Genomic DNA, 10181 nt, shown 5'->3' with positions numbered 1-10181 from the left:
GTGCGACACACGCCAGCCAACAAGATCTGGAGCAGCGACGGATTGGGCACGCGGACTATTTAACCTCGGGAAACCCTGTCGCAGCATCTTTCCTGGAGAACCAGGAGACTGATTGTGCACCGCAGGGCGCCTGCCTCCCCCCATCGTGGGGCTTTCCGGGGCGCTAGCCCCGGACAGACACAGGGAGAGTCTCTGGGGCGTCCACCCCAGCCCCTCCTCTTTCCCCAACCTGGGACCCCGGGTCTCTCGCCCTGGGCTCTTCTTCACTGCCTAATCCGCCCATTATTTGTCCTTTGGCACAGCCACTTCCTGCAGACTGGCCTCCCCAGGGTCACCCTGTCCCAGTCCTGGGCGCTTCTGGATTGTACATCCAAGAAGCAGAAGGAACGCCAGACCAGGGGGAGTCTGGGGACCTGGCGCCTTCGGAGCGGGATGAATTTCACGGACACAGACACACACACACAGGCTCCTTACTGCTGTCCTGGCTTCTCTCACAGAACTTTACCTGCTTTATCTCAGTTGTTCTCCCAACAACTTTGAAAAAAGCATTTTTGGCTGGGCGCAGTGGCTCACACCTGTAAATCCAGCACTTTAAAAGGCCGAAGTGAGTGGATCACCTGAGGTCAGGAGTCCAAGACCAGCCTGTCCAACCTAGCGAAACCTGTCTCTACAAAAAATACAAATATTAGCTGGGCATAGTGGTGTGCGCCTGTAATCCCAGCTACTTGGGAGGCTGAAGCAGGAGAATCACTTGAACATGGGAGGTGGAGGTTGCAGTGAGCCGAGATCACGCCACTGCACTCCAGCCTGGGTGACAAAGCAAGACTCTGTCTCAAAAAAAGAGAGAATGGGATTCTAGCCTTCAACTCACCCTTCATTTGTTGGGTGACCTTGGGTAACTCAATCTTCCTTTTGCAAAATGAGAAGCATTTTTCCAGACCCTCTCTCCCTCTCAAAGGGAAAATAACATTATAGTCCTAGGGAAACACTGGCCATTCCTGAGGCTTAATCACCAAGTTTGTAACCTGTTGTGAGTAGAGCCAAGATTTGCCACTTTAGGGACTCCAATTACAAAGCATTCACTTGTGTTTGCTGAAATGATGGCTTCTCTAAGCAGAAAGCTCCCTGGGGGCATATTAAATAGGCTTTAGTTTGCAAAAAGGGTCTAGGGATTAGGAGTGGGTTTGGAGGCCAGTGCAGCAAGTCCTGGACTGAGTCTAATGTTTTAGTCACAGTGAGTGGCCACTTCGTTCCTGTGAGAGAGGATCCAGAGACCCTTCTGACATCCTGTGGTTCAACTCAGCAGACATCCACTGATGCCTGCTACTATATGCTGTGCGCCAGAGAAACTTAAACGAATACTAGACCGAAAATCTGGCCTGTGGAGCTCAGGTCTGATTGGTAAGAAAAAAGATGTGCATAGATCAACACAGGCTTTAGTGGAAATGCCTGTGAGATCATGCTGCATAACCTAGAGGGCCTTGGATTCTGGGCCCTTGGACTGAACAGTCTGCGGGAAGCAAGATCACACACGGTGTAGAGCAAGTGTTTTAGAGCTTGGCTCTGGAGTAGGACTGTCTAGTAACCCATTCTCGTTGTGTGACTCTCTGTGTCTCCATTTCCTTACCCATCAAATAAGGGTAATAATAGTACCCCCCCACACCAAATACTCTAGTACTATTATCAGTATCAAATGAGTTAATACATGCAACACAACCAGAACAGGACCTAGCATATGCATAGCAAGCAATCCATGCATATTAATCATTATTATTGTTGTTATTAACTATTATTAGAAAAATTGAGGCCTACAGAGAGGGGTTTTATGACCTGAGAATCCCAAGCTCAGGAAACAGACTACCTGAGTTCAGATCTGAACTCTGCCACTTACTGTATAACCTGGATATAGGAAGTAGAAAAGTTCCTCTTCAAAGTTTCCTTTCTTGTTCAAGAATAAATCATATGAGTTAGAAATAATAGTTTGTTTTAAAGACTTTCTTCAAAGTCTCCTTGCTTTTTGCTAATAACTCTTTGTTAAGCCCTATCCTATAGAGCTGTTAGACATGCTCACAGGCACGTAGTACATTCTATGTCCTTGTACTTTAACCAAGATATTTATGCTGTTACTTTTCTAAGTCCTTTCACAAGCAAATTCCTGTCCTTTCCTTATTTGGACTTCCTCTTTTCCTTGTGTTCTCCATTGCCTTTACCTATTCAAGAAAGTTTTAAGTTATTAACTAATCAGGTTCAGTTTTAGATTATGAAGTCTGGCTCCAACTGTTGAAAAACGTGCGCTTTGAATGAAGAGACCTTCCAAACAGGCTTTGTGTGAGCAACATGGCTGTTATTCACCTGGGTGCAGGTGGACTAAGGCGGAAAAGGGCATTAGCAAAGGGCAGTAGGATAGGAGTTGGTTTTATAGGTTTGGGTAGTTTTTTGGGGGGTGGAGGAGTTGCAGAGTTAGTTCAGTTACAGTAGTGGTGGATAGGGGCAAGGAGTATACATGACCACAAGTTCAGTTACAATGGCAGGGTTGAGTGAGAGGTATTTACATTATCATAAGAACAGTTAAGATGGCAGGGTTGGGTGACAGGTATTTATATTATCATAAGAACAATTAAGATGGCAGGGTTGGGTGAGGGGCTTGTCCAGAACAATGGCAAACACAGGCACAGGGTGGGAGACATCAGCCCAGGCAAGCAGGACTGCAAACTTTCAGGCTCCAGGCTTTCATATGGAGACCTGACACCAACCAACATCAGGCACAGCAGTAAGGACAATCCCAAATGTGTAAGAGTAAATATGTCTGCTTTTTCTTTGTTCCTTGTACTCTCATAGCAAGATGGCTAACAAGCACACCTTTTCTGCAGAAAGTAAAATTGCCTTGCCGAGAGAGCCTTTGTCTCAGTGCTGATTTTTCTTTGTGGCACCGAGCATCTGTTTCCAACATGGGAGTAAGCCATGTTAACCTCTTGTGCCTCAGTTTCCTTATCTGTAAAATGAGGATAACACTGGTGACTATCTCACAGAATTATTGTGAACATTAAGTTAATCCAAGCAAAGAGCTTGGAACAGCACCCTACCCACTGTAAGGTTCAATAAATGTTAGCTCACTTTAAGCAGAAATTTATGCAATCCAACCAGTATTTTGGGAAGGCAGTGTGGAGGAGGGTTAGGAGAGGCAAGGTGGAAGCTGAGGTCACGGACTAGAAAAGCAGGTAGATGCAAAGATCCAATGGAGGTGGGTTTCCAGGGCTCCACCTGTGTTATCGGGAAGGTAACACCACACCATTCTGTGAATCATAACCTGCTGTCAGGTTGTTCATGCAGGTTACTGTCGCTCACAGCTCCTCTAGCAGGCCCTGGTAAGTTTCCTTGCCAGCATCCCCAGTCAGCTAGTGATGGTAAGTCATTCTTTTGTTTTCAGCTGTTCAGTGAGAAGACAGGTAATACCTTCTCTGAGGTGGGGGCAGGGCTGCTGGAGGGAGAGAAGAAGGGAGGGGAGCTTCTCAGATTCCAGAGGGTGTGAAGTCTGTACTTGTTTCAGGAATGGGAGCAGTAAGTGCCCTCCTTCTCCATTTCCTTTTTCTTCTGTGAGCCTTTCCCAGGGGCCTGCTAAAGGGGAGGATATAGTCCTGCTCTAAGGAACTGCTATGGTTTGAGTGTATGTGTCCCTTCAAATTCATTCTGAAACCTAATCACCAAGGTAATGGTATTAGAAGGTGGAGCTTTTGGGGGCGGTGATTAGGTCAAAAGGGCCCTGGCCTCCTGAATAGGATTAAAGATCTTATAAAAGAGGTGTGAGATAGCTGTTGACAGCCCCTTTTGCCCTTCTTTTCTTCTGCAATGGGAGGACTCAGCCATAAGGCACCACCTATAAAGCAAAGAGCAAGCCTTCGCCAGACACCAAATCTGCCAGTGCCTTGATCTTAGACCTCCCAGCCTCTAGAACTGTAAGAAATAAATGTTCTGCTCTTTTTTTTTTTTTTTTTTTTTTAATGGAGTCTTGCTCTGTTGCCCGGCTGGAGTGCAGTGGTATGATCTCGGCTCACTGCAAACTCTGCCTCCTGAGTTCAAGCGATTCTCCTGCCTCGGCCTCCCAAGTAGCTGGGACTACAGGTGCGCACCATGACACCCGGCTAATTTTTTGTATTTTAGTAGAGACAGGGTTTTACCATGTTCGCCAGGATGGTCTTGATCTCCTGACCTTGTGATCCGCCCGCCTTGGCCTCCCAAAGTGCTGGGATTACAGGCGTGAGCAACCGAGCCTGGCCTCTGCTCTTTATAAATTATTCATTCGCAGGTATTTTTGACATAGCCCCATGACTGGACTAAGACAGGAACTCACAGCCCCACATAGGAGGAAGGATTCCACACTCAGAAGCGCTGCCTGGGGTGCTGACAATTTACAAAGCACTGTCAGGACTTCAGATGCAGCTGTCTGAACCCCCTACCACCTCTACACCCTCCTCTGAGTTTGGGGAGAATTTGTCTCCTGTGCTAAGTTGATTACATAAATGACCCCAATAATCCAGGAACCTTTGTATCTGTGCTCTCTGCAAAGTGACTTTGCAACTCCTCTCCCCAGGAGTAGAATCTATTTCCCTACCCATGTAAATCTTTGGAACTTGCTTTAACTAATGGAAAGTAGTGGAAGCAATGTGCTACTTCCTAGCCCAGGCTGTGAGAAAACTGTTTTGTCTCTCACTCCTGGAATGATACCAGGAGAACAAGCCCAACCTGGCCTGCTGGAGGACTAGAAACCATGTGGAGAAAAGCCTGCTCAGCCCAGTAGTCCTTGCTCAGGCCCTTGCACAGGTGAGACAGCCAAGATGAGCAGAGCCACTTGACTGCAGACACATAAATGAGATTTGCCAAGCCCAGCTTAGCTCAGCAAAGCCACCTGCCAAACCATAGACTCAGAGAATAAAAAATGGTTGTTTAAATCACCACTTTGGGGGTTGGTTCATTATAAAACAATAGCTAACTGATACACCTCCTGATCTTCATTGCCCAGATAAGCAACCAAGGCCTTACAGACAACCAGTCATTTGCTGAATTCGACACAGCCAGGGGAGGGCCCAACTGTGAATCAAACCCAGATCTTCAAGACTCAAAATCCCTTGAACAGGCGCAGTGGTTCACGCCTATAATCCCAGCACTTTGGGAGGCCGAGGCGGATGGATCACAAGGTCAAGAGATCGAGACCATCCCGGTCAACATGGTGAAACCCCGTCCTCTCTACTAAAAATACAAAAAATTAGCTGGGCATGGTGGTGCGTGCCTGTGATCCCAGCTACTCAGGAGACTGAGGCAGAATTGCCTGAACCCAGGAGGCGGAGGCTGCGGTGAGCCGAGATTGTGCCATTGCACTCCAGCCTGGGTAACAAGAGTGAAACTCTGTCTTAAAAAAAATAAAAATTTTTTAAAAGCCCTGCTGCCTCTGTGACATAGACGCCCACATCTAGACTGTAGAACTACTATTAAAGGTTCCCAGTCATTAGCTTAGAAACCCACCAGCCATACCTCACTTTAAATCTGTTTTCCTCAACCTGTTTTCACCCATGCCTTCTTTGGATACACATGAAATACCTGCTGTCTCCCTCCTATAATTTATTTGAAACTGTGGGTTAGTTTCTCTCTGAAATTTCTCTAATTCTCTGAAATTTCTCATCTGTGAAATGGGGATGTTGTACTACCACATTGGTTGCTGTGGGAATTTATTTATTTATTTCAAGAGACGGGGTCTTGCTACATTGCCCAGGCTGGAGTGCAGTGGCTATTCACAGGCACGATCCCACTACTGATCAGCACAGGAGTTTTGACTTGCTCCATTTCCGACCTGGGCCGGTTCACCCCTCCTTAGGCAACCTGGTGGTTCCCCGCTCCTAGGAGGTTACCATGCTGATGCCGAACAGTGCGGACACCCAGTCGGCATAGAGCACTACAGCCCAGAACTTCTGGACTCAAGCAATCCTCCCACCTCAGCCTCCCAAATAGCTGGGACTACAGGCGTGCGCCCCCGCGCCCGGCTGCTGTGGGAATTAAATAACTTCAAGTAAGGAAAGTGCTTAGAACAGTGCCATTAGATATCATCTAGCAAGGACTATATCACTAAATACAATCAACGTGTGACTAAAACTGATCTACAGCAATGGCAATTTTATTAGGGAAACATTTTTATTTTGATCATGAGAGCTACATATTTTTCACTTTGATCTGGTGACATCAGTCTGAGTGTTGAGTCAGCTTGTCTACCATAATAAGCTCTTCTATCCAAGTTGGTAGGGGAGAAACATCTTGTGGGTGGCAAACCAGTTTTGAAAACCAAACATGCAGAAAAGCACCTCTCTCTTCTTGAGAACCACCAATGGGTCATTATCACACATTTATGTCATATTTCACAGAGAATATATTCTTGGTAGGTTGTGAGCAAATCAAATCCTAATGTAAGTCTATTATTATTTAAAGAGCTCTGGTTGGGCACAGTGGCTCATACCTGTAATCCCAGCACTTTGGGAGGCCAAGGCGTGTAGATCCACTTCAGGTCAGGAGTTCAAGACCAGCCTGGCCAACATGGTGAAACTCCATCTCTACTAAAAATACAAAAAATAAACCAGGGACGGTAGTGTGTGCCTGTAATCCCAGCTACTCGGGAGGCTGAGGCACAATAATCACTAGAATCCGGGAAGTGGAGGTTGCAGTGAACCAAGATTGTGCCACTGCACCCCAGCCTGGGCAACAAAAACGAAACTCCATCTAAAAAAAAAAAAAAACACTATAGTTGATTTTTTTTCTTTTTTGTTTTTTGCCTTTCTGCTATTTCATCATTGTGTCTTGGTTTACTTGTCCTTCCTGTCAGAAGTATTCTTTTCTCTGGAAAGACTTCCCAGAATTCCCTCATCTGGATCAGGGCTACTTCTCTATGCTCTCAAAGCTCTCTGCGTTCCCTGGTGCAAGGATTTATTACACAGCATTGAATCATCTGTTCTTGTGTCTGTCTGGACTCTCCTCAGAGCAAGCACTGGGTCCTATACCATCTTATTTTTCACACCATGCACACGCAGTGAACACTTGTTGTATGGATTGTATGAATGTATGCATGCAATTGTATTGTACTGTGTTGTGTTGACATCTTTGTTTACATCCCAGTGCCTAGTATATTAAATTGGGGCTGGGCACGGTGGCTCATGCCTGTAATCCCAGCACTTTTGGAGGCTGAGGCAAGAGGATCACCTGAGGTCAGGAGTTCGAGGCCAGCCTGGCCAACATGGTGAAACCCTGTCTCTACTAAAAATACAAAAATGCGCCAGGCATGGTGGTGGGTGCCTGTAATCCAGCTACTTAGGAGGCTGAGGCAGAAGAATCACTTGAACCCAGGAGGTAGAGGTTGCAGTAGCTGAGATCAGGCCATTGCACTCTAGCCTGGGCAACAAGAATGAGACTCTGTCTCATTAAAATAGCTGCTGTCCTTCCTTAACACAGCTAATGATAAACTACTAGTGCTCTCTGGTCAAACCCTAGGGTTGGTAAATTGCTAAAAACCCTTCTCCTATGTTAAGTGCTGGCAGCCCGCAACCTGCTAGATCAGGAGCAGGTGCCCCAAAGTAAACACAGTATCTTCTTCCTCTAAGGGAAGACAGAATGGTCAAACAGAGCCTCCTCAGACTGCCTTCTTCTGGCTTTGTCATTATAGAAAACTCTTAGGGGATCAGGCATGGTGGCTCACTCCTATAATCCCAGCACCTTGGGAAACTGAGGCAGGCTGATCACTTGAGGTCAGGAGTTTGAGACCGGCCTGGCCAACATGGTGAGACCCCATCTCTTCCAAAAATGCAAAGATTAGCCAGGTGTGGTGGCACACATCTATAATCCAGCTACTTGGGAGGCTGAGGCACGAGAATCACTTGAGCCCAGGAGGTGGAACGAGACAAGATCGCACCACTGCACTCCAGCCTGGGTGACTGGAGTAACAGTGAGACTGCATCTCAAACAAAAAAAAAAAAAGAAAAAAGAAAACTCTTAGGTCTTGATAAATTGCAGATATATCTAGATATATCCGATTGTGTACACTCAGACACACATGCTCTATAGGGTTGAGATGGTGCCACTGCACTCCAGCCTGGGAAACGAGAGCTAAACTTCATCTCAAAAAAGAAAAAAAAAAAAAAGGCATATCTGGGAGAGAAAACCAAAGATATGGCCCAGCAACCAGTTTGCTAAAGAGATTAGGACAGAAAGAAGGGATTATCAAGACAAGGAAAGAAGGACTCTGATATAGTTTGGATAATCCCAGCACTTAGAGACCAGCCTATCTCTACGAAAAACACAAAAAATTTTAGCCGGACGTGGCGTGAGCGCCTGTAATCCCAGCTACTCAGGAGGGAGAGGCAGAGGCAGAAATTGCTTAAACTCAGGAGACAGAGGTTGCAGTGAACCAAGATCATGCCACTGCACTCCAGCTTGAGCAACAGAGTGAGACTCCATCTCAAAAAAAAAAAAAAAAAAAAAAAAAAAAACAGAAGCTGAGCACATGCCAGCACCATGCTTCTTGTAAAGCTTCAGAACTACAAGCCAATTAAATCTCCTTTCTTTATCCAGTCTCAGGTATTTCTTCATAGCAACGCAAGAATGGCCTAATACCTCAAAAGCATATCAGAGATCTTCCAGGCTGCCCCTCCCATCACAGGCCCAGAGGACTAGAAGGGAAGAATGGTTCAGGGAGACTGGCCTGGGGCCCCCACCACTGGCTTGCTGCCCAGGGTCCCCTTGGGTCTCTGCTTCCTGCACTCCAGTGCACTGCTCCTTGGCAGCCCCAGTCATGACTGAAGTGGGCCCAGGTGCAGCTCAACCTGTTGCTCCAGAAGGTATGAGCCTTAAGCCTTGACTGCATTCACATGGTGCTGACTCTCTGGTGTGCAGAACGCATGAGTTGTGAAGCAATGGTGGCCTTTACCTAGATTTCAAATGAGGTATCGGACAGTCTGGGGCCCCAGGCAGAAACCTGCCACAGAGGCAGAGGCACCACAAAGAGCCCCCATTATGGTAATGCTGAATGGAAACGTGGAGCTGGGGCTGCCACCAAGTCTCCACTAGGGAAATGCCTAGGGGAGTCATAGGAGCAGGGCTGCTACTGAGACCCCAAAATTGTGGGACCACCAGTGTGCAACACCAGTATGGCATAGTACAGGCCCAAGAGAACCAGAGAGAACTGCTGCAAGGACTGCAACCTACAAAACCGTAAGAGTGGGGCTTCCCAAGGTTTTGGGGGCCCAAACCCTGCAGTGTGTCTAAGAAGTGGCACATGGAGTAAAAGGTCACTCTGAAGGGTTAATGTTTCCCCTTTTTTGTTCTCTACTTATTTGGGGTCTGTTACTCCTTTCTTTTTATTTCTCCCTTTTGAAATGAGACTGTCAGTCTTGGGTCTGTCCCACTATTGTATTTTGGAAGAAGATAACTTATTCTCACAAGCTGGCAGCTGGAAGGAATTTGTTTCAAGGTAAATCTGTGCCTTGAGTCTCACGCATATCCGGTATTTATCTTGAAACTTTGGGCTTTTGATGCTGGACCAAGTTAAGACTTTGGAGTTATTAGAATGTATACGAGAAGGATATGAGTTTTGACGGGCCAAGGATGGAATGTTATGGTTTGAATGTTTGTCTCCGAAACTTAGTCTCCACTGGGTGCAATGGCTCACGCCTGTGATCCCAGCACTTTGGGAGGCCAGGGCGGGCAGATCACCTGAGGTCGGGAGTTCAAGACCAGCCTGACCAACATGGAGAAACTGCGTCTCTACTAAAAATACAAAAATTTGCTAGGCATGGTGATGCATGCCTGTAATCCCAGCTAGTAAGGAGGCTGAGGTAGGAGTATCGCTTGAGGCCGGGAAGTGGAGGCTGCGGTGAGCTGAGATAGCACCATGGCACTCCAGCTTGGGCAATAAGAGAGAAACCCCATCACAAAAAAAAAGAAAGAAACTTAGTCTCCAAAGTATTAAGGGGTGGGGCCACAGAATAAAAAACAAAGTAAAAAATAAAAAGAAATAAAAAACAAAAAAATAAATAAAAGGGGTGGGGCCTTTAAGAGATTATTGGATCATGAGGGGTCTGCCCTCAGGAATGGATTAATCCATTAATAGTGGGTTAGTCTTTGTCATCAAAATAAACCAAAGGATAACATGT

This window comes from Saimiri boliviensis, chromosome 11 (assembly GCF_048565385.1).
Source record: "Saimiri boliviensis isolate mSaiBol1 chromosome 11, mSaiBol1.pri, whole genome shotgun sequence".
Lineage (NCBI taxonomy): Eukaryota > Metazoa > Chordata > Mammalia > Primates > Cebidae > Saimiri > Saimiri boliviensis.
Note: the sequence above shows the minus strand (reverse complement) of the source record.